Below are 25,452 nucleotides of genomic sequence, written 5' to 3' on the forward strand. Positions count from 1 at the left end.
TTTATGTGAAAGAGTAATATTTCAGAACTGTGACAGAAAATATTAGAAAAAGTTGTGGATTAACACCTGTGTATTTGCTTCTTCTAAAAAGTATGTGCTGCTAAAATGTTTATGCGTATGACTTTGTGTAGTAAAATGGTGGTGATAAGAAGGGTTGGGATCATTTGGTCTACAGCATGATGGTCGACAGTCATTAGGTCGACACCATTAGGTCAACATGGGAAAAGGTTGACATGGGTCTAGGTCGACATGGGAAGAGGTTGACATGGTTCTAGGTGGAAAGGTCATTAGTTCGACAGGTCGTTAGTTCAACAGGTCATTAGTTCGACAATGTCTAGGTTGACAGTCAAATGGTCAACATGGGGGTTTTCACTGTTTTTTTACCTGAATGTCAACACAGTCGATATGGACACAGTTGGAAGTGAACCGCAGCCCCTCGCATTGCTTGCTTCACTCGCAATGCTTCAGGCACGGTGCCTCGCTGCGTGCCCTAGTGGATGGTAGGGAATGAAATACTGCCTGTCGACACATGTCGGCTCAAACAACAGTGAAAAAATCCATGTCGACCTTTTGACTGTCGACCTAGACACTGTCGAACTAATGACCTATCAAACTAACGACCTGCTGAACTAATGACCTTTCAACCTAGAACCATGTCGACCTTTTCCCATGTTGACCTTTTCCCATGTTGACCTTTTCCCATGTCGACTTAATGGTGTCGACCTAATGACTGTCGACCATCATGCTGTAGACCAAATGACCGCATCCCGATAAGAAATGGTAATATACCTTCAATTCGCAGGCATATGTTAATGAGCTAAGTGAGTTGGAATGTGATGCTCTACAGAAACAGTCAAAACCACAGAACTACACTTAAACTACAGCCTCCATTCAAGAGGTGAAACGCGTCACTAGGACTGGTCTTTTTTAATACTCTATTGAACATTTTTCTAACCAATTGTGTCCCCTATTAGAGGAATATTTATACTTTAGAGGAGGTACAAAGGAGGGCAGCAAAAATGGTGCATGGCTTATACCAAAAAACTTACCAGGAAAGAGCTTAATATGTATAGTTTGGAGCAGAGAAGGAGAAGGGGGAACATGATTGAAACTTTCACATACATCAAGGGTCTTAACTAGGTACAGGAGAGAAACATTCCTTAAAGGAAGAGAAGCATTATAGGTGATAGAGGCTAAGACAGTAGAGCAATTTAGACATGCCTCTGATATTCATAAGGATATACATATAAAGAGCTAAGGATCAAAGAGAGTTTGAGGATACTAAAAGGTTAAAATGTTGGCAGACTAGATGGGCCATGTGGTTCTTATCTGCTTTCAAATTCTATGTTTTATGTTTTTGTTTCTGAAACATCAGGAATGTGTTATTTTTGTTAATATCACACATTTTCAGCTTTTTATTAAATTCCTCTGTAAAGGGGCCTACACACGGGGAGATGCTGAAGCAATCTGAGAGATGCTAGATTGCTCAGAACACTTCAGCAAGATTGCTCAGCACACAAAGTTGAGTCAGCACTGTGTGCTGAGTGATCTGTCAGGGCCAGTGGCTCCTGATTGGCCGCTAGACGGCCAATAGCGATATTCAGAGGAGGAGCCGCAGAAAGTAAACTAACTCTCTGCAGCTTCTCTTCAGGAACTGGAGGGCATCGCAGAGGTCACGATCCACTCATAGAAGATGGTGAGTATGGTTTACTTCCACAGGTACTCAGTACTTGGATCTCTACTGGACAAGGGGATCGATACCAGTACATATCAAGATAGGTTAGTTAGTATGTGTGGGTTATGTATGAAATAAAGTATTTTTCTGTGTCTGTGTCTTTTTTTGCCTGATAGTTGTGCTTGTCCATTAATGTCCATTAATGGGCCGAATGCTGGGACTTGTGTTTCTCCAAGTCCCAGTATGTGGTCCAGGCTTGCTGGGACTCATAGTTCCACAGCAGAACCCAATCGTTTTATCTTTCATTTACAATAACAATGGCCCGGTGCCCAAAGCCCAGGGGTACCGGGGACAGCCCCGGGCTTCAGCCTGGGCATGGGTAACTGTGGAGGAGGGACCCCTTTATTGGGGGTCTTCACTCCTCCAGGGTCCCTGCCTAGGCTGACCAGCCACGAGGATGAATGCTTTGGCCAGGGGAACTTGCAGAAAACGTTTCCCCTGCCTGTGGCATTACCCTGTTGGCTGTTGGCCCGGTGTTGGTTGTCAAGAAACAGGGGACCCCTACTTATTTTGTCCCCCCCGTATTTTGGAAACAGGACCAGCCCTTGAGCCTGGTGCTGGTTTTAGAAATACTGGGGATCCCCTATGATTTTTGTCCCCTGAATTTCTAGAACCAGGACCAGTTCTTTGAGTCCGGGGCTGGTTATGCTCATGAGGGGGGACCCCATGCTGTTTTTTTTTTCTAATTTTTACTTTTACACATTTGTAGGACAGAACCATGTACAGATCACACTGGTCTGTGCATGGTTCTGTCAAATTCGACATGTTGGTCTATTTGTTTTGCGATTTTTGGTAAAGTTTTCCCAAAATCGCATCCTATTATATTTGCGATTTATATTCTTTTTAATGGAAAACCATCTGGATGCGAATTGAAGTGTGACTTAAAATCGACAAGTCAAAATGTGCGATTTTTGTGGCAAAAAGTGCAATTTTTACCGCAATTCGCATCCTATTAAGTAGGCGATTTCAGAAAAAAATGCAAATTCGGACAGTTTTTCCTAAAAATCGCAAAAGTCTAAAAATTGCATCCTATTAAATGTCACCCCAAATCTCCTATAGCATACTCATAAACTACCAGAGCTATCAGTATTATGTAATATCCTGTGATTTGCAAGCTACTACGAGTTCCAATTGATTTAATCAGAAGAAGAAAAATCCAAAGTTTTAAAGCGGCAATCATTTAAAATGTAAACCTATGTTGGATTTGCCTTTTAAATGATTGCCTTTCTAAAGCCCCGTACACACTAGGCGACTTTCATGTGAAAGCCGCTCAGCTTTCTCGTCTGAGCGGCTTTCAGCATTAAAGCCACTCAGTGTGTACAGGGCAGCGGGGAGCATCATCATTGCCGGCCGCCACTCATCTGCTGGTATTACCAGCAGATGAGCGGCTTTGTGGACGGCTTTCCATAGCGCTGCGCTATGGAAAGCCGTCTCCTCCCGCTGACAGCATTAGACAGGGGGAAATCTACTCAATGTGTATGCACTGAGCGGCTTTCCCCCCAGCGATGACAGCCATCATCGTTGTCCATACACGCTGGGCAAAATTGCCCAATGTGTATGGACCTTAACACATTGAACAGACTGATACCTGCAAGATGCAGACTTTTACAGTGCGCACCTTGTCACTTGTATTTATTTATTTCTTTACAGTTTCTTATATAGCACAGCATATTCTGAAACAATTGATAAAACAAACTGGATAGTAACAGACTGATATAGAGGTAGGAGGGCCCTGCTCGCAAGCTTACAATCTATATTTTAAACATCTATTACTCAGCATGCAATGTGTCAGAATTGAACTTACACCCTAGGTACCACAGTCAAACACTTAAAACATACCTATCTTCATACAAATTAATTTTCCAAACTACGTTGGCTGGAATCTGTCTTCAAATATGACACAGAACATTTTGCAAAAGAAACAATTTTTTGCTGCACACATTTTTTCTGTGCATTTTGGATGCAAATCTATCCAAGTCACTATGAGACCCTTTGGCTTCATATGTGACATTCTTAACCCTTTGAGCGCCAGCATCTCTGTGAGAGATGTTCAAAATGTCAGTTAAAAATTCCAGCGGTTTTCACATTTGTTATATAAATTCAAATAAAAAAAGGTTGTATGAAAAAAAGATTATATTTTCTACATAAAGTAAACATTACAGGTCATTGTGATGAATAAAAATGTTTGCTTGCCCATTTTCACACCTATTTCCACTTATTCACTTGGCACTCAAAGGGTTAAACTTTAGTTCTTAAAATTAACAATTTCTTCTTTCTTCTCTTTTTGAATTTAAGTCTTTTTATCACTTATTGCTCTCCTAGGAGACATAAAAAAGGGCTAATAAGAGCTTTCATGATCATTTATTTCTAGAAGCCTGGTGTGTAGAGTATATAGACATAATTAACTTAGTACTTAAGAGGCTAATTATCATTAACATCTTCAGAAAAACATACTACAAGATATTTATAAGGTATATCAATAAGAAAAACCATGAAGGATACTGCAAGCACGTTGAATAGTACATTTCATTATATAAGACAGTTATAAAACAGCATTTATGGCATGTTATATATTTTAGTTTGCTCATATACCTTACAAATATGGATGCCATATGTAAATAAATGTATTTTGTTTATGTGTCATTTTTCAACCATTGCTAAAAAATTCTTAAACCAAACATTTGACACCTTTAAGAACTTGATGGCGACTGACAAATCTCTATATTATCCTGCTGTGTTAGTTGTGCCTTTTGGAGATCCAGGATGATTTTTCCACTTTCTCATGTGCTTCTGCGAGGTCCCCATTTTTAATGGAATCTCTCAATTCTTGGTGCACAAATTGCCGTTATGCATGCTAGTTCACTAACTGAATTATCTCCCAGGTAACAACGTGACGCAGTTTTAGATGAATTTTAAAAAATGATGACATCTAAAATATAGTTCTAATATGGAGCTTATGTTATCCTTACATTACTCTACAGCAGGGGTGGAGAACCTCCGGCCCGCAGGCCGTAAACGGCCCCCATAGCCAGTCTGACTGACCCACCCGATGGCTTGCCCGGGAGTCAAGGAAGGGGGAGTTTTCGCGAGAGCCCTCTTATGTAGCAGCAGCCAGAGGATGGGAGACTGGAAGAATTATACAGCAGTAGCCGCCAGAGCAGCATGGGACGAGTGAAGCAGGGAAATTTGTAAGTGGCTATTTTATATATGGCCTCCAAAGGATTTCTTACATTACAAATGGTCCTTGGCAGAAAAAAAGCTTCCCCACCCCTGCTCTACAGGGAGGTTATACTGAGCAGCATATCAGCCAGGGAAGTCTGATTTACTATCATATCTTTTAAGTGGAATCCTGCTCTGCCCACTGATTTTACACCAGTCGCCTCAACCAGCATGAGTAATATCAGCACCTTCCAGAGATACATGCTAACGACAAGAGATGCTCCAGAGGCTTCCTTTCCTCACACACACAACTTCAGATAACAAGGCGCATAAGTTACACAACCACCACATGCCCACAAGTCAGGGCAGTTCTGTGTACTCACATTGTTGCCACCGATTTGCCTCCACAAAAAGCCTAATTTCACATAAAACAGATCTGACCATGTTCTGTAAGACTCATATTAAGCCATACATACATGAAAATGTGTATATTTGCATCTGTTATCCAAAACCTCACTATTTGCATTCCTGAAATGTATTGTTATGAAAGAGTTTGTTACTTATTTATCCCTGCAAGTTACAATTAAAATCATTGCCATAGTTAATGAAATATCAGTATTCATAGGACACACTAGTAGCATTTATTTCCATGGAAGCAACAGGAAAACTGAGACAGTGAACAGTAGAGTATGCAGGAGACTGGAGCCTGAACCAGCAACCATGGAGAGATGTACTGGCAATCACTGTGCGCACTTAACAAACTTATAAAGTAGATAGAGATTCCTGATTGGTTGTAGAAATCATGTGTCAGAGAGCTGCTGGAATTATATAAAAATATCATGTGGTAAATAGAAATCTCCTGACAGGGCATCAGTGCTGATAAGCAAAGTGACATGAGAGATGCTGAAAAAAGTGAATGTGATAAGCAGGTAGTTGATGATATAGGAGCTGTACTAAAATATGTTGTAAAACAGCGCAGATTTCAGGTTGAGAATTCTGAAGACTTTGAGAGTTCTACAGAAGTTGCGATCATACGTATCCCTCCTGAAGAAATTGAAGAAAACTAGGGAATGCTAGATTAAAGATGGAAAACTGCAATTGGTATTGATGGGTTACAGTCACGACACTCTCTGTAGGACCTTGCCTAGCACACGTTTCAGTCTGAGCACAAAATGTTCAGTTTTCAATTTGCCAATCAAATTGTTCAAAATTCAAACAGGGGAGCCACACCACTCCCACATTCTGCCATTCCAAACTGACTCACTGGCAGTGAGTGTGGCTCCCCTATTTGAATTTGAACTGTGCTGCAGCCCTTCCTTTGTAGCCGCCACTGGTCCTGAAGCTCGTACCTCCTGACTGAAAGTAGATGCGGATTTAGAACTCATGGGGCCCTAGGCAAGATACCAGTTTGAGGCCCTCCTCACTCAAACAATCCATAGCACTATATCTTTGCTGTTGATCTCAGGTGGTATGGATAGAGTACCTTGGCGTGTGCACAGTCTACTGATAACTGCTCATCTGCGTGAACATCAGCATTGGGTACAAATCCGAATCAGGCTCTAAGTCTTTTGGAAGTAGGCTTAATACCTGTGTCACATTTAAAGGAAACTGAGTGCCCACATACAGTGGATAAAACCATTTTTATCCTATTAAAGAACATCAAAGGGACTTTGGGAGTGCGAGCAGGTCCATGTGATGTTATGATGTCACACAATAGTCATGCAATGCTCATCTGGGAATGGTTTGGATGACCAGGATATCTTTTCTGGGGCCCCTTGGGACCTTCTAGGCCCTAAGCCTAGGGCCTTTGACTGGAATTTATACAAATACAGATACTTGAAGTAGCCAACGTAACAGCAGGGACATGTTTGCTGGTACAGATCAAAACATCTTCCAGAAAGACTGCCCACTACAGATATGAGGCAGTGCGCAAAGCTCCTGTAAAGATGATGGTTCAGTGAACGTAATGTTTTTTTTTTAAGGTTGTTGGGGAAAATGGAAAACCATTCAAAACTAATGAAAATTATACTAATTTTGAAAATTTTAATCAGATTCTTGCAGTGGTACCAGTTCCAAAAAAGAAGTGACAGTATTTTTTATGAGTCTCCTGCCGATGTGTTTCAACAGGGTTAAAAGTGGAATATAGAAACAAACACAAAAAAAGCCGTACTCAAAACAATATCATTTGTAATAATATTAAATTGTTAAATGCTGGGAAAAAATTAGTATATACCAATAGAATGGACGTTAATGATAATTATTGTGCACTGTGTCCAACCCATGACAAAATAAAATAATGTTATCTGGCATAAAAGTAATACTTTCTTCTTGATTTTTGTAACATATTCTATTCCAATTTATTATTTCTCAATGGGCAAATTATACATTTGATCCCACTTGTACAGTCAGAGATTGAATAAAATAGCTCACTGTGTGAAAAGGTATTGTTCCCTGTTGCTGTTCATTTTCCTTTATTATATTTGAAAAAAATGTGTGCATTGTTATAAGTCCAGGTGTGGTCCACATATTTGCATTTTCTCATACGTGAATTTATTATTTACTTATTTATTTATTTATTTATTAACAGGTTCTTATATACGGCAGCATTCTCCAGTTGCTCTTTACAATTGGAAACGGTGATAAAGCAAACTGGGTAGTTACAGACAGTCATAGAGGTAAGAATGCCCTGCTCATAAGCTTACAATCTATAGGGAAATAAGCATTGATACATAAGGGTAGTTGTTATCTACTGCAGTGGTTCCCAAACCGTGCGCCTAGGCTCCCTGGGGTGCTTCGGGACACTTGCAGGGGTACCTCGGGTTGGTCGTCCAGGACCAATTCAAATTATTTATGATCAATTATTTCTGGACAAAACCAGTGCTGGTGGCTGCCAATCATAAAATGTGTACAATCAGAACCAAATGCTGCCCTATACCACATAACTGAACCTAAGAAGCACATATAAACACAATCTACTTCATTTGATATATATTTTTTGGGGCCTAGAGGTGCCGTGGAAAAATTCTGATACTCTGGGGTGCCGTGATTAGAAAAAGATTGGGAACCCCTGATCTACTGAATAATGGTCCATGTAGATGCATGTTGCATGATTTAGATGCATGATTGTGAGACAGTTTGAATTTGATGAACAAAGTATAGTTCAGTGTCAAGGATGACCCCTAGGCAGCGAGCTTGTAGGGTAGGATTGATTTTTGTGTTTTCAACAGTGATAGAGATGTCAGGTTGGTAACTACTATTGGTCGGTGGGAATATAATTCCGGTTTTGAAACATTTAATTTGAGGTGGTGAGATGACATCCAAGATGTACTGGCAGAAAAGCATTCAGTGACATGGCCCAATGGTTACAGGTCTGGGTTAGATAGGTAGATTTGAGTCTCAGCCACATACAGATGATACATATCCACATGCAACCTGTTTGAAACCCTCCCATAAGGCAGACGCTATAGGTCCATCCCAGTATAGATGACAAAAACTACCAAAATCTTCTTCCCAATAGCTGTCCACCAACTGAACAATGTTGAACGTGACAATTTCTAAAATGCAATTGTCCTATTATGCATAAACTGTATGTGATTTATGTTATGTCTCTCGTATTTTTGTTTCTTCTTCCCCCTTATGATCCCTGCTTGGTGCTGCACTGTTATCGCAAAATATTCATAGTATACGCAAGTATACCTGGCCAATAAAGATGCTTCTAATAAATGAAGTCTAAAAAGCTGATAAGTTTGCCAAGACTGAACCCTGAGGTACTCCTAAGACTGAACTCTGAGGTACTCCTAAGACTGAGCCTTGAGGTACTCCTAAGACTGAGCCCTGAGGTACTCCTAAGACTGAGCCCTGAGGTACTCCTAAGACCTCATGAGCCCTGAGGTACTCCTAATACTTTTAATGCAATCGGCATCATGTCTTATTGTCCTATTCGTGTTCCTGCTTAGCCAGATTGGGTCTTATAGCACAATCTGGCATGTCATTCTGTATACTGTGTGTATATATATATATATATATATATATATATATATATATATATATATATATATACAGTATATATATACATATATATATATATATATATATGTGTATATATGTATATTTTTTAATTGATGTTTTCTATCCTGTAGATTGTTTACCTGCCCATCACCATGGGAACCTGCAGAGGAGATACGTACACTTTGGAAGTAGCGGTTACTTTGTTGGTATTTCGGCGGTCAGGATTCCGGCATCTGTATTTCGACCGCCGGGATTTCGTACCGAATCCATCACAACAACCTAAACCACCTTTGGGGCAATAAATTTTAGTAGGCGAAATTGCTGCTGTGGGAAGAAACCATACTCTCTCAATGGGGAAAATTTACTAAGATGGGAGTTCTATTTCATATGGGATATTGCTATGGGCAACCCATCAGATACTGTCTATTATCTTCTAGAAAGTGTTAATAAATAAGAAGTAGATTCTGATTGGTTTCCCATAGCAACATCCCATGTGAAATAGATATCCCATCTTAGTAAATTACCCCGAATGGACACCTTGACACTAGCTTTACTACTTCCATGTGTGGCTACCTATTTCACATGGATTGGTTAGAAATGTCTATGAATAACTATAAATGATCAGAGAAGTTTTTTACAACCTGGTTGCCATAAGTATGTACTTTACCTCCTGTGAAAAGAAACACTTTGTTAAATGGTACTAACAACCTCTTGTACAATCTTGAGGTAATTTCAACTGGAATGCCACCATTTCAGATTGCAAGATTTATGTATATCTTCCTTATCTCTTGCACCTTGTTCCTTGCATAATAGATGAATGTAGATAACTCACTCCAAGCTAATTCATCAAATCTTTTTGTATACACATATATATATATATATATATATATATACAGAAACAATACCACTGCGCACAACTTCAAAATGAGTGTGTATGCTTCCCACGTAGTGTGCAGCTTTTCTCCAGGACTCAACCAGGGTCCAGCGAAGGTGGGTATGCAAAAGAATGGAGAAGCGCACAATGAGCAAGGTAAAATACAGTTCCTTTACTGACAATATATGCTCACATACATGTGGGTTAGGATCAAACAGCTTGCCAAGCTTGTGGTGTGATGTCGGAACGGACCAGTTCGCAGGACACGGGCGCAGGGGATACTCGGTTTAGAACAGCCTCTCACGCTGGAATATGCCGGTCTCCACGCTCCGTCTCTATCTCCGTCTCCGACCAAACACACAGGATGACGTTCTCACGTCCACCGCATAGGCCACGCCCAACGCGTTTCAACCGAAGTCTTCGTCAGGGGGTGTGTCAGGTCCTGAGTCAAGCAGTCTTATAAAGCCGGCTAATTGCATATCACAGCTGATTCACTTAATCACAATCCAAGTCATGTGTATCACATCAAACTCGTATGTAAGCCACAAATAAATTCATACAATGTTAAAATCACATCTCATATATAACACAGCTTACTATACAAAAACCAACTAACTATACCACAATTTAATACATATATAACCCAGTATATTAAAAAAATACAAAAAATATATAAAAAAATATATAAATACATATGGGATTTATCAATAATATTCTAGTATCAAAAAAACATTTAAATATAAAAAATATATATATAAAATACACTTTTAAAAATATATATATATATATATATAAATGTTCAATAGTTTAGTATTTATAATGCGTCAAAATATCATGTCAGGAGAAAAAACGAGAGAAAAGAGAAAAGAGATGTTAGAACCAGTAAATTGGAGATACAGTACAATTTCAGATATATGCCTATACCATTAGAGCAACTATTAGTGCAAATGATGTACATATAGGAGGGCGCAAAGTATATAAGCCCAGTATCAGCACAACGTTTATGTGATCTAAATAAACAATCAATCAATAATCAATAACCCGACGGGATTCAGAGGGGCGACAATCACAGATGCACTAGTCGGTTCTAGGCTATGCCATCTACTATAGACAGATCCAAGGAGCCGCAACTCAACAACATGGAACTGTCAGCAGATGGGCAGACCCATGAACCCCCTTAGTGCAAAAAGGGCGTGATGTCGCATGATCGCATAAACATTGTGCTGATACTGGGCTTATATACTTTGCGCCCTCCTATATGTACATCATTTGCACTAATAGTTGCTCTAATGGTATAGGCATATATCTGAAATTGTACTGTATCTCCAATTTACTGGTTCTAACATCTCTTTTCTCTCGTTTTTTCTCCTGACATGATATTTTGACGCATTATAAATACTAAACTATTGAACATTTATATATATATATATTTTTTTAAAAGTGTATTTTATATATATATTTTTTATATTTAAATGTTTTTTTGATACTAGAATATTATTGATAAATCCCATATGTATTTATATATTTTTATATATATTTTTTGTATTTTTTTTTAATATACTGGGTTATATATGTATTAAATTGTGGTATAGTTAGTTGGTTTTTGTATAGTAAGCTGTGTTATATATGAGATGTGATTTTAACATTGTATGAATTTATTTGTGGCTTACATACGAGTTTGATGTGATACACATGTGATTAAGTGAATCAGCTGTGATATGCAATTAGCCGGCTTTATAAGACTGCTTGACTCAGGACCTGACACACCCCCTGACGAAGACTTCGGTTGAAACACGTTGGGCGTGGCCTATGCGGTGGACGTGAGAACGTCATCCTGTGTGTTTGGTCGGAGACGGAGATAGAGACGGAGCGTGGAGACCGGCATATTCCAGCGTGAGAGGCTGTTCTAAACCGAGTATCCCCTGCGCCCGTGTCCTGCGAACTGGTCCGTTCCGACATCACACCACAAGCTTGGCAAGCTGTTTGATCCTAACCCACATGTATGTGAGCATATATTGTCAGTAAAGGAACTGTATTTTACCTTGCTCATTGTGCGCTTCTCCATTCTTTTGCATATATATATATATATATATATATATATATATATATATATATATATATAGATATCATTCATGATATGGGTTTTCACACCTTTTTGTATTATCCATTATGTATTTTTGTATTGAGTTCTACAATAAAATGTTTGGTACTTGTGTAGTTTCATGGCAGCACGCTACGCTACGCTGTCAGCGTAGCCCAACAGCAGCCTAGCGTAGTTAGCTTAGTGTCCCAGCAGCAGCCCTGTGTAGTCAGCGTAGTGTCCCTGTCAGGCAGCGTAGTCACCGTCAGGGCCGGTACTAGGGTGTTCGCCCCCCCCCTGCAAAAATTTGCGTTCTCAGCACTTGCCGAAAGCAGTATATGAAAAAAACATATAATGGGCTTAGCAGCAGCAGTGCCATATCTAGACATTTTGGTGCCCTGTGCCAGAAAAGGAATTGGTGTCCCTGTCCCCCACTTCCCCCTCCCCCCCCCCACACACATACCAAAACCAGTGATAGTGCACCGTAAAGCCTATTACACATTTTGCCACACACCGTAGTGCCCATAACACATTGTCATACACCATAATTCCTACTACATGTTATAACCTACTATAATGCCTATTACACATTATGCCACAACCGTAACACCTAGTACATCATATGATAACACATGCCATAATGCCTACTACATTTTATAACACACACCGTAATGCCTATTACATATTACCTACATGCTTATTGCCAGGAGTTACATGCTCGTTGCCAGGGGTTTCTTGCTCCTTGCCATGGAGTTCCCATTAAATGCTTATAAGGTAAAGGTAGGTAGCAGTTTTGGTAGTACTGAGGCAAGGAGGGGGTTAGGGTCAGGTTATATTTTATATGTATACATATATATCTATATATATATATATATACATATATATATAAATATATATATATATATAGATATAGATATACTGTAGATATCTCTCTCTCTCTCTCTCTCTATATATATATATAGCAGGCAGAGAGGAACTATCACACCCTTACGGCCGACAGCTCCCAACACGGCACTCCAGGGACTGGGTTCAGTGAAGCAAAAAGGTTTTTAATTGCACTACGTTTCGAGACCCGTAGCCTCGTCGTCAGGTGAGGAAAGAACGAGACTACGGGTCTCAAAACGTAGTGCAATTAAAAACCTTTTTGCTTCACTGAACCCAGTTCCTGGAGTGCCGTGTTGGGAGCTGTCGGCTTTAAGGGTGTGATAGTTCCTCTCTGCCTGCTATCTACATACCCACAAAGGCACCCGGGCCGTTGCTACATCTGAGTGGAGTGCCGGCTCTTATCCAAGCATATATATATATATATATATATATATATATATATATATATATATATATATATATATATATATATATAAAATGATGAACTACATTTAATTTGTGTGCTTTTAGATAAGCATATTAATATTAAAATATTGCTTTTAAAATAAGCAGTTTATTATAACTCTGCTTTCCCTGGTGGTCTAGGGTGAAAGGACTCAGCAAGTGTTAATTACCACACAACCTACCCCTCCCCCCTTTCCCAGCAGTTTTGGGGTTGGTGGCAGCCAGCCCAGTACACATACCCCAGGCAGTGAAGAGAAAGCAGGGCTGGTCCGTGCTGTAGCTGCAGCTCCAGGCATGTGCTGCAAATGTTACTCAGGCAGCGCAAAGCACAGCAACAATGCAGCTGACCCAGCGGTGTCCTGGCTATTGCTAACAATCCTGGAACCTGGGCGGACTCGCGATGGGGAACAATAAAGAGATACTGTAGCTGATGCGGTAGAGTCAGCTCAGCGTTGTTATTGTGCTTCTGGCAGAAGCAGAGTGGTAGTGCAGGGAGAGGATGAGCGCCTCTTCAGCCCGGCGCCTCCCTGCACCGCAGGAGCCGCTGAGTGGGTAGCACCAGCCCTGGTCACCGTAATGTCCCCACAAGCTGCAGCTCTGACCCTGGTGTCCCTGATAAGCCTAGTGAGTGCCTCTCACACAGCGCCAGTAACTGCCAGATCCCCTGTGCTGGTGGACACTGGCGGAGAGGCGATCATGCGGGCGCTGGTGGAGAGGCGCTCCATCTGTCTGAGACACACGAGAATCTCAGACACTTGTGCGTCTCAGTAATTTGTGCGGTAGGGTATGGCAACCCTGCCCGTGTCCGGCGCAAGTGCGTCTCATGCATTTGTCAGTGCTCCGTATTACATACTGGCAAATGCCTCCATTTCAAACCTCCACTATCCACGTCAGCCCAAAGCATGGCAAGCGCACACAGTATGTGTCCTCCTGAACTGTTCATACCCTCACTATCCACGTCAGCATGGAGATGATTTTATAAAATGTGGTGAGCGCAGCAAGCCCGAAGCGTGGTGAGCGCAGCAAGCCACCGAGCCTGAAGCGTGGCAAACCCCGCGAGGGTACGCGTAAAATGAGCCCGAAGCGTTGCGAGTGCAGCGAGCCTTGCAAGGGGATGCGTCAAGTAATCGCGGGGCACACTGGGGCTTGCCACACTTCAGGCTCGGTGGCTCACTTCGCTCGCCACACTTTACAAAATCAATTCCATGGCAACGTGGATAGTGGGGGTATGAACAGGTCGGGAGGACGCGTACACACAGTCGCAGACACACGCTGACTACGCTGGCCGCGAGCGGATGGAGTCAAAATCCCGGCGGTCGAAATACTGATGACGGAATCCCGAACGCCGCAATGCTGCCAATTTCTCCCTCTATGGGAGGTCCACGAAACCCATAGAGGGAGAACCAAATAGAGCCCGCAAGGGGGGGGGGGGGCGATCCACGGCCTCCCCTTATTGGTATTTCGGCGGTCGGGATTCCGGAGTCAGTATTTCGACCACCGCGATTTCGTACTGAATCCGCTGCGGGAACACTAAGCTGATTCTGACAGGGACACTACACTGACTACGTAACTGCCGCCGTGAAACTACACAAGTACCAAATGTTTTTATTTTAATTAGTTTTTTATTGAGTGAATGAAAAAAAAAAACATTGTATAAGTTGGCATGGAAAGGGTAGAGAGTTAAAGTACAAAATAACAATATAACCTATATACAGTATATGTCTAGTGTCTGATTGTGGCAGCGAGTGAAACTACGGGCGAAATGTAATAGGGTGCGATTTTTTAGACATGTGCGATTTTTGGTCAAAAACGGCCGAAATCGCACATTTTCCGAAAATCGCACATTTAATAGGTTGAAAATCGCGGTAAAAAATCGCACTTTTTACCGCGAAATCGCACTTTTAGAAGTGCGATTTTTAGTCACATTTCAATTCGCATCCAGATGTTTTCCCATTATAAAGTATACAACTCGCAAATGTAATAGGGTGCGATTTTTGGTCAATGTTACCAAAAATCGCAAAAAAAATAGACCAGGTTCTGACAGGCGAATTTGACAGAACCATGCACAGATCATTGAGATCTGTGCATGGTTCTGTTAATAAAAATGTGTAAAAGTGTTTTTATAAAAAAAAAAAACGGCGTGGGGTCCCCCCTCCTAAGCATAACCAGCCCCGGGCTCATTGAGCCGGACCTGGTTCCAAAAATACGGGGGGACAAAAAGCATAGGGGTCCCCCGTATTTCTGAAACCAGCCCCGGACTCTTGGACCGGTCCTGGTTCCAAAAATACGGGGGACAAAAAATCTGGGGGTCCCCCGTATTTTGAAACCAGCACCGGGCTCCAACAGCCCGCGGTGTCATGCCACAGCCGGGGGACACTTTTTATACAAGGTCCCCCGGCCAAAACATGAGCACCGTGGCTGGTCAGCCTTGGACGGGGTACCTGGAGGAGTGGGGACCCCCCCAATAAAGGGGTCCCCCCCCCCCAGGCTTCACCCGTCCAGGGCTGAAGCCCGGGGCTGTCACCGGCGTCCGTGGCCAGTGGACGCCGGCCTGATAGGGTTAAATCCATCATACATATCATTACATTGCTTTTTACCGGCGAACTACAAGTGCCAGCAGACCTCCCCCGCATGCTGGGACTTGGAGAACCACAAGTCCCAGCATGCAGGGCATTAATGGGCCCGCTGGGACTTGTAGTCCACCTGTAAAAAGAATGTTTATAAAAAACACACACACAGAGAAGTACAAGTTTATTACACACACACACCTCAATTTTACACCAGCATACTTACCATTCCTGGATCCAGCGCTGGTCTGGCTGCTTTACAGCCGCCTCCCCCCGCACTGACAGGCAGCGGGGAGAATCGGCTTTCTCCGTTGCCTGTCACCGGCTTTCTCCGTAGCTTCTGTAGCTCTGTCCCAGTGCTACAGAGGCTGAGAGCGTGATTGGCTGAGCTACAGTATGCGTCTCCATGGAGACGCATAGCTCAGCCAATCAGGACTGAGCTATGCGTCTCCATGGAGACGCATACTGTAGCTCAGCCAATCACGCTCTCAGCCTCTGTAGCACTGGGACAGAGCTACAGAAGCTACGGAGAAAGCCGGTGACAGGCAACGGAGAAAGCCGATTCTCCCCGCTGCCTGTCAGTGCGGGGGGAGGCGGCTGTAAAGCAGCCAGACCAGCGCTGGATCCAGGAATGGTAAGTATGCTGGTGTAAAATTGAGGTGTGTGTGTGTAATAAACTTGTACTTCTCTGTGTGTGTGTTTTTTATAAACATTCTTTTTACAGGTGGACTACAAGTCCCAGCGGGCCCATTAATGCCCTGCATGCTGGGACTTGTGGTTCTCCAAGTCCCAGCATGCGGGGGAGGTCTGCTGGCACTTGTAGTTCGCCGGTAAAAAGCAATGTAATGATATGTATGATGGATTTAACCCTATCAGGCCGGCGTCCACTGGCCACGGACGCCGGTGACAGCCCCGGGCTTCAGCCCTGGACGGGTGAAGCCTGGGGGGGGGGGACCCCTTTATTGGGGGGGTCCCCACTCCTCCAGGTACCCCGTCCAAGGCTGACCAGCCACGGTGCTCATGTTTTGGCCGGGGGACCTTGTATAAAAAGTGTCCCCCGGCTGTGGCATGACACCGCGGGCTGTTGGAGCCCGGTGCTGGTTTCAAAATACGGGGGACCCCCAGATTTTTTGTCCCCCGTATTTTTGGAACCAGGACCGGTCCAAGAGTCCGGGGCTGGTTTCAGAAATACGGGGGACCCCTATGCTTTTTGTCCCCCCGTATTTTTGGAACCAGGTCCGGCTCAATGAGCCCGGGGCTGGTTATGCTTAGGAGGGGGGACCCCACGCCGTTTTTTTTTTAACTTTTTTTTTTTTTGCACAAAAGCGCATTTATAAAAATGCGCACATTTTCATGACTGAAAATGCGCACATTTTCATGACTAAAAATCGCGGCAAATCGCATTTTTTTGCCGCTAATTCGCATCTCATTACATATGCGAATTCGCGGCAAAAAACGCGATTTTTAAAGGTGCGATTTGGTGCGATTTTTTTTTTGTCTAAAAAATCGCACCCTATTACATTTCGCCCCATATCTCTTTCTCTCTCTCACACATGCACAAATACAGAGGCAATCACAAGGTAGCAGACTAGCTTTCGAAGCATTTGCTTCAAACGGGCTTACTGCAATTAGCAATTAATCAGTGGTACTATATATACGGGGAAGGGCACACTCCTGAAGAAGTCCAGCATCAATTGACATGGACGACATGGACGAAACGCGGACTATGTTTGGTGGATGTTGACTGAGCTCATTGGTGCCTGCTAAGCACACAACAGATAAGCTTTTCTTTTAAAACAACATTGTAAAGGCAACTTAGTTGTCATCATTATGTGTATAAATAAAATTGTGTAACAATATTACACTATCCTCTTCATCTTTTTCCCAAGAATTCAAGGTGTTCCTGATAACCTAGGATACTAATTACAAGCTCAAATTACAGTGGTGGGATACCACTATTCACGGTACTCCTTTATTTTTGGGGGTGCTCCTTCCTTTATGGTGAAGGGTCTCTAATATTGGATATTATAAAGTACTACACTAGGAGGCGCTTTCTCTCACATTTATTTCTGTATATATATATATATATATATATATATATATATATATATATATATATATATATATATATATATATACGTTGGCTGTGAATCACTCCAATCAGGGAGTAATGAATCGCCTTTGGGTGCCTTCCGCAGTATTGAGGATATAGGCAAATGAGCAGCGTCACTCCAAAGGGCTTGAATAAACTGTTTTAATTCAGCATATGGTCGACACGTCCAGGTCGACGTTTCAATGCAACAGCATTTTTATCAAGACAGCGTGTGACCAATGTAAACATACAAATAAGCAAAAAGCAGGGGTTCATATACTCACATATCCACTAATGCGTCCGTCCGGCAGCCGAGTGTGTTCAGACTCCCCCCACGTAGTGGGTGGTCGCCCTAACACTGACGTCATCGAAGCCGCGCCCGTTGCTAGGAAACGCTCGGGACGCTAGATGCCGTCCTCGGCCGCCGGACTGGACCTACAAGTAGATGAACCAAGTCACATATGCAAAAACCACAGTAGCAGGTGTATATTAATGCTATGTATCATAATCAAAAACATGATAATAGTTATCCGGAGCACGGAGCATCCATTTGACCGAATAATGTGCTACAGACAGGGAGTTCATAAAAACACATTCCAGTTGAGACGTTCATTGAGACCTTGCGGTCTGATAGTGTTCAATCTGTGAATCCATTTGGATTCCATCTTCAATAGGATACCATCCCTGTCACCCCCGCGTTTAAGGGGGGCACATGATCGATGAGAATGAACCGCATATCACTGATGGAGTGGCCGGCCTCCAGCCAGTGTCTAGCTACTGGCTGGTCGGCCGATTTGGATCGCAATGCAGCGTTGATGGCCGAGCGGTGCATGGCCATACGCTCGCGTATGGTACGGACCGTTTTACCTATATAATGTAATTTACATGGGCAGAACAACAGGTATATTACGTGTGTCGTCATGTTTAATGTGTATGATGGATGTGTTCGCTGGGTGTTTAAAGTTGCGGCATACTACCAAGTTCTTACAAGTCGTGCAATTTAGACACTGGTAGCAACCAGGTGGTCTCTGTAGAAAAAGAATAGAATAACACAACATTGTAATACACAATTGTGGGATGGCGCTATACAATTGCTGGATTAAAAATTGTCCTTAATACACCTCTCTTGGATGTCTTAATATATTCCACAAATGAAGTCCATAAAAGTTGTTTATTAAAAGTCTCTTTTCAATAGGTCAAATGTTTTTTCATGAAGATATATGAATCGCACCACTAACGCGTTTCGCCTATACAAAGGCTTCATCAGGGGTTTGCTATATTATCTTGGTAAGTTCAATCAAAAATCTTGGAAAAGATGGAGGAGATTCTGATACAATTAGAAATCTAGATGACCAGACCATTGGGGTCCCTTCCAATTGTTTTTTTTACAACCAGTAGTGTATTCCTTTTATCATAATAAAGCCATGGAAGCTCCTCCCCCTCTTCAGACAATATTGTGTACAAACAATTGTTCATTCACTTTTCATAAAAATGTAGGAAGCCTACCTATTAATCCCTTCAGTGGTGTTTTTTTTTTTTGGGGAGCACTCCCCACTGGGCGAGTGTTTTAGGGGGGCGCTCGCTAAAAAAAATCCAACACACTATCTCCCGTGGCCGGGCAGCGCCGCTGAGCACTATGTCAGCAGCTGCCCGGCCCTGCCCCCGGCAACACGCCTCTGCCCCCGACAAACTGCGTACATGTGAATGGAAATACAGTTGCCCAACGTATTTCATCTTAATCAAGACTTCATCAGGGGTATTTCTTCCAGGAACATAGTGTTATTATCTCCAATCAATGGAATGCTATCAAGGTAGCGATTAATGTTACAGATCCCTAGAGAGTCGAAAGTGAACCAAAAAAAGGAGGTGGATTCACTTTAAGTGCAGACCAATGCCTAAATTCTCAAGGTACGTTTTGAAGGACTGTTAGCAAACCAAATGTCATTTGCTCCTTTAATTGTGGCTAATAATCTCTGGTCGCTGGTGAAAATGCTGCAAGCCTAATGCTTGTCATGCAGTCAAATTCTCTACTAGAAGATCATGAATCAACAAGTGGTAAATAATTAACATTTTTCTTCCCAGATTCCAATGATGGACAAAATGGCCAGTTTCTGTTGATGTTGTGTGGATTTCTTCCATGACACAGAAAAACAGCAGAACATTGTATATCCACCCTGCAAACCCATCACAAGTGCAAATCTATAAACAGTCTACTAGATCACCTTTCATAAAGAGGAATGTGTTGAACTGTTGTTGATGGTCACAAAATGTGGAAACCTTAACATCAGCTGGGAGAAGATTCCACTGCTGTAGTCAAGAGCTTAACAGCTCTGCCTTAATCTGAGGTAGCCCCAAATCCGTGAGAAGGTCATGTAGTTCAGCTTGAATTACGAGGGGTGGTTCAGAGGATTCTTGGTCAAAATCTGGGTCATTGGGCATTGATGGTCCAGGACAATAATCATCTGACTCAAGTGAGAGATTCTGGTGCATCAAGTACATGTAGTCCTTCTCCATGGGGTACTGGGTAAATAAGCTGATGGAATGTTCGACTATTGCACAAATAGCTTTTTTCTTTTTTAACAAGAAAGGAGGCATCATGGAGAAGTAACAATTGCTGCTGACTCCCAGGTCACTTGCACAGCAAAAGGCATACATTTCCATTTTACTATTCAACCACTAACAAAGGGTAGTTTCACAAGTGTTGCAGTATATGTGAGGAGCCCACTTCGTGTCCTGGTTGCTAATTTTGCATCCACAGTACAGGTGATAGCCTTTACTAACCATAGCGGCTATACTGATCTTATGTAATCCAGGAGTCACCACCACAAATGTTGTACAATTATCTGCCTTGTTCACGCACGTATGATGCATCTGAAATAACAAAAAAATATAAATTACAGTTTGATCTAATCATACAGAAAATTACACAACACATCCACCTATTTTGACAGCTGAACAGATATTGAAAGAGTATAAGTCTGGTGCATGCATGTGCATGTTTGTACTCGTAGTGACACAGTATTCAATCTTGACATGTAGAGCAATCAACAATTGTAACCATCATTATCATTGACCCAGGATTAAGAAAAAAACTACATTTGCTTCTGAAGCTACAGTATTTGGCAGTAGATGATACTTGCCTACTCTCACAGAATGGCCAGGAGGCTCCAAAAATGATGTAGTGCTCCCGATCCCCCTGGAAAACCTCTCAGCCAGTGTAACCTGTGTACTCCCCAATACCCAAGGCCTGATTAACCAATAGGCTGATTAGGCTACAGCCCAGAGCCCTGGGTTCTGGGGGACCCAGCCCCAGCACAATAGTTTGTGCTGGAATGGGAGCTCTTCCTTGTGCCTCTGGAGTTGGGGCCAAGTTCTCCCCTGGGAACTGTGAGAGCAGCGGTCACCGAGGCAGGGAGGTCAAGAAGAGGAGATACTGTGAAAGCCAAGGCTGTGATTGCTGCCACTGCCGAAGTTGCCAGCACTGCTAGGGTGGTAAGTAGAAATATGAACGGAGCGCAAGTCTGTTACAGATTTTTTAGCTAAATATTAACAACAAAAATTAGTGGTGCGAAATGGGGGCAGCCACTTCTATATTAGCCTAGGGTGGCTGAAACCCTTAATCAGGCCCTGCACCCCCTCCCATCCCCCGTGAGGTTGCACCCCCTGCTGGGAATCTGATGAAAATTGTGTCACCGTGATGGTGTGATTTTGCAGACTCTGCCAAGCTCCTCCCTACACCATACTTGCCTACTATTGAAAACGAGTTTCAGGGAGATAATAGTTGGTAGTAGAATTTTGCACAGCCTTCATTGAGAGGGCGTGTCATGCTCCACCCAAGGGGCGTGTCTAGTTCCATATATGGAGAGATTGTGAAAAGAGATTGTGCACGTGGCCCCTAGAAGCGTGGGTGTGTGCTGCTACATCTGAGAGGAATCTTTTAAAATGACTTATATCCAAATGTAGATGAGCCCCAAAGCAGTTAGTAAGATCTTCTATACTTGCTAAAGTGCTGGGAAATGGCGCTGACGATTCAATGTAAATGTATCTATCTCTTATTCCTTTTTCCAAAAAAAAATGTAACGTGTAAGTGTAATGTGGGCAAGGTGAAATGAGGGAGATTGCGAGACTAATGTGGGAGAGCTGGAGATTGCTGTTGTTTCAGGGAGTCTCCTGCAGAATGCCCCCAACATGGCATGGCACCCCTCCACCACCATGTCCAGCTGGCAGCCAGCATATTCTGTAGTGATATTGACCCAATAACTGCATAATATTTGTTTGGCATCATACTTTTCTGTGAACATGTGCTATACAAAAAGGTGTATTTTAGATGAAAGACAAAGACAGATGAGTTCAACTTTACATAAGCCGAAGACTGTGCTATTTTTCAAGCATTGAATGAACCAGGTCATTTAGCTGAAGGAGATCTTGACACAACTGAGTTAGCAGGAGGCTGGGAGACATTAAGCTCCGATGCAGCAGGGAACCAGGGCAGCAACCTACTGTGCCTGACCTGCTCGCAAAACAAAAAGAATAAGCAGCCTGCTCCTAATAAAGAGGACCTGCCACCAATATAATTGCACCTTATAATACATACCTTTTATGGCTTTATTTATTAAAAAATGTGTCTTCTTTGGATTTAAGCTGATAATTATTTTTTTTTTTTTTACAGCTTGGCCCCACCCACCATTTCCCATGAGTGTTTGTGCTGTTTATGATGTTCCATTACACTTACTATGCGTTGTCTAGTGGGTAATGATTCTCTCTTGCTGAGCTGACCAATCCCAACTCTGAATATACCCAGGCCCAGAGATGTACACAATTCCGGATCCCATCAAAACTGGGACCGTTATGTGACCACTGTTTGTGTAACAAATAAAATAAAACAATTAAAGAAAGTAACTTATCCCCACTTTAATTATGGTGAATCAGGAATATGAATTGTGTGGAAATATGATATGTGAGTTACTGCAGCCATTTTTTATCTTGTGGAAACAGGGACATATGGGAGCCATTTCTATGTTGTTTAGGAACTGACTGGGGCTGAGTAATAAGCGATTTTATACCCATAAGTGATTGTTACAGAATAATTCCAGCAACAGTGGCTTTATATTGCTTCAATACAATAAATAGTAAATGAATCCCTAACTCCTACATTGTATTGTTTGAGAATGGAAATGGTTTGTTATATTATCCCTGGTTGTAGACACTTCCACAGCATAAATGACTCTCAGAGTCCATGTGTGATTAGCGAGGACACATCCACAAGCAGGGATTATATACGTAGCAGTTTACATTCCCCAGCTATACATATTATAACTCTGGAACTAATTTATCTATTATTTATTTTGTTGCTGGAATCTAGAATTACTGCCCCTGCTATAAAGGGATTGCATTATTGCTTGCGGGATATAAAGATAGTGCAATTCTTCTGCCACTCAAAGGTTATTTTTCTGTATTATTTATTTAAATGGGTCGTGAACTTATGTTATCATTTTATGTATAGTGTTTATATAGTTATATAAAAAATTACCATAAATACAATTCTTACCATGTAGTTTCAGTGTATGATGTCATCCAGGACCAGATGTACTAATGGTGTGTACACACAGTGAGATTCCCTTGCTATTCGACTTAATGGTGTGTCCACACGGTCAAATATGCCGTGCTATGCAAGTCCCGATACGATCAGGTCATATCGGGACTCGCATCGCACGGCATGCCAGGGGGGCACAATTTAGATCTGCACTATGTAGTCTTGCCTGCCCTCTCTATTTGGCTGCCGATTTTCGCTCACAATCAGCATGCGATATGGCTTCCGATGTTAACTATATGGGCAACATAGGAAGCCATATCGCCCCGTGTGTACACACTATAAGATTCGAGTGCTATACAATCTTTAGTAGCTCTGTACTATTTACATACAATTCATACAATCTGCATTAGATTTGCACTATATAGTCATTGCAGCCCTGTCTATCTGGGTTTCGATTTGTGTTGTCACGGGAGCGCACATCGGGATTGCAAGGTAAAAAACCTGTGCGATCTGCATGTGATTTTGACTATAAAGTCAAAATCTGATGTCAAATCTCACCGTGTGTACACAGCATAAGCGTGAAAAGTGATAAAATGCAGAGCAACAAACCACCATGTCTATTAACAGGAATATTGGAAACCTCTTGTTGCAAATAATGATTGGAAAAATAGAAAAGTTATACGGATATATAAAATGGGTGTGGTAAGAAAAAAAAAGCCTTTTGTCGACCACTTGTGTATCAACCATTGTCATGGTGACTTTTTGTACCCATACCTGAAAAGGGCCACATGGATGACAGAAATTGGAGGAGAATGTGTTTTATAGACTACCAGAGTGTGAGACCGGACCTGAGACTGACGATGGATGATGGGGTACTTCCAGTAGCGCACGCAGGGGGGGTTTCTGAGTACCCAGAAACCCCCCAGGAGTCTAAGGACCCTGGGCTGAAAGCTGAGGGCCCCCTCTTTCCATCGGTACAAGAATTTTAAAAATCGGCCCTTGGGAACCGGAGATATCTGACTTCAAATCAGTGGTCCCCATCCAAGCCTGTTAATTGCTCTTCCCAGTCAGATATTTCAGGTTCTGTCTGACAGAGCTTTTCTGAGGATATATTCCAAAAGCTGGGACTCTCCCTCTTTGATGAACACTAGCAGCTTGTCTCTACTATTCACAAAACCATAGATATCAGCCTTCCAGCAGCTGGTTACTGCTCCAGCTCCACACACCTGGTATGTAGTTGTATATACTCATTGGCAGATTGCTTTGCCTCCTGAACTCTGATCCCCTAGTCCATAATACCATTTGGTAGGTGGGATTCTCTAGTTTTTAATTCCAATTAAAATCTAAGAAATCTTTTTCCGGGAACTGGAGATATCTGCAGTCAAGCAAGCTGTCCTTCCACCAGAACATTATGAATAATAAGCCCACTCCACTATACACCCCTCCTCTGCATATTAAACATCCTCTACCACCCTGGAAGCTATGTATCAGGGCCCCTTCATTCAGCCCAATGACCCATTTTCCCACCCCATCTCCCACCATCTGTGCAGTAAAGGGGTAATTAGTGGAAATTACTGATCCAGGTCCTACACGCTGAGCGATTGATATAATACTGACCTACCACCCGTGGGACATCAAAGCTTCCCCCACCCCTACCGCTGGAGGATCGGTAGGGGCCCCAATACATTGCTATGCCCAGGGGTCTACACTGCTGTTGCTGCCCCTGTATGTGTGTCTATATATATATATATATATATATATATATATATATATATATATATATATATATATACAGAGGCGTTACTAGAATGTTGTGGACCCCATAGCAAAATCTTGATAGGGCCCCCTACAGTTGTCACTACAAATGCCTCTTGGGGGGGGGGGGGGAGGGGCAGGAAAATGAGAGATAAAGTGGTGGTCAGAGAGAGAGAACAGCGAGAAAAAATTAGATAGGGGGTGGGGGTAATGGAGAGAGTGGTTCCCTGGAAAAAGGAGTGATAAAGAGAGGAGAATGGGTTGTAGGGAGAAAGAAAGGGTGTTTGGAAGAGAGAGGAAGCATCAGGAAGGCAGAGAAA

General features: G+C 42.4%; 1 long non-coding RNA gene across 1 annotated transcript in view; it reads left to right on the top strand.

Annotated features, from left to right (window-relative positions):
• Positions 1-9,923, top strand: part of LOC146079688 (uncharacterized) — a 48,507-nt gene extending 38,584 nt beyond the window's left edge. The window contains exons 4-6 of the long non-coding RNA XR_014474699.1: positions 7,482-7,569; positions 8,576-8,785; positions 9,034-9,923. This is a non-coding gene — a long non-coding RNA (uncharacterized LOC146079688). The remainder of the gene's footprint in view (positions 1-7,481; positions 7,570-8,575; positions 8,786-9,033) is intronic.
• The last annotated feature ends 15,529 nt before the right edge of the window (positions 9,924-25,452 follow it).

This window comes from Crinia signifera, chromosome 5 (genome assembly GCF_055691185.1).
Source record: "Crinia signifera chromosome 5, ASM5569118v1, whole genome shotgun sequence".
In the NCBI taxonomy this organism is placed as follows: Eukaryota; Metazoa; Chordata; class Amphibia; order Anura; family Myobatrachidae; genus Crinia; species Crinia signifera.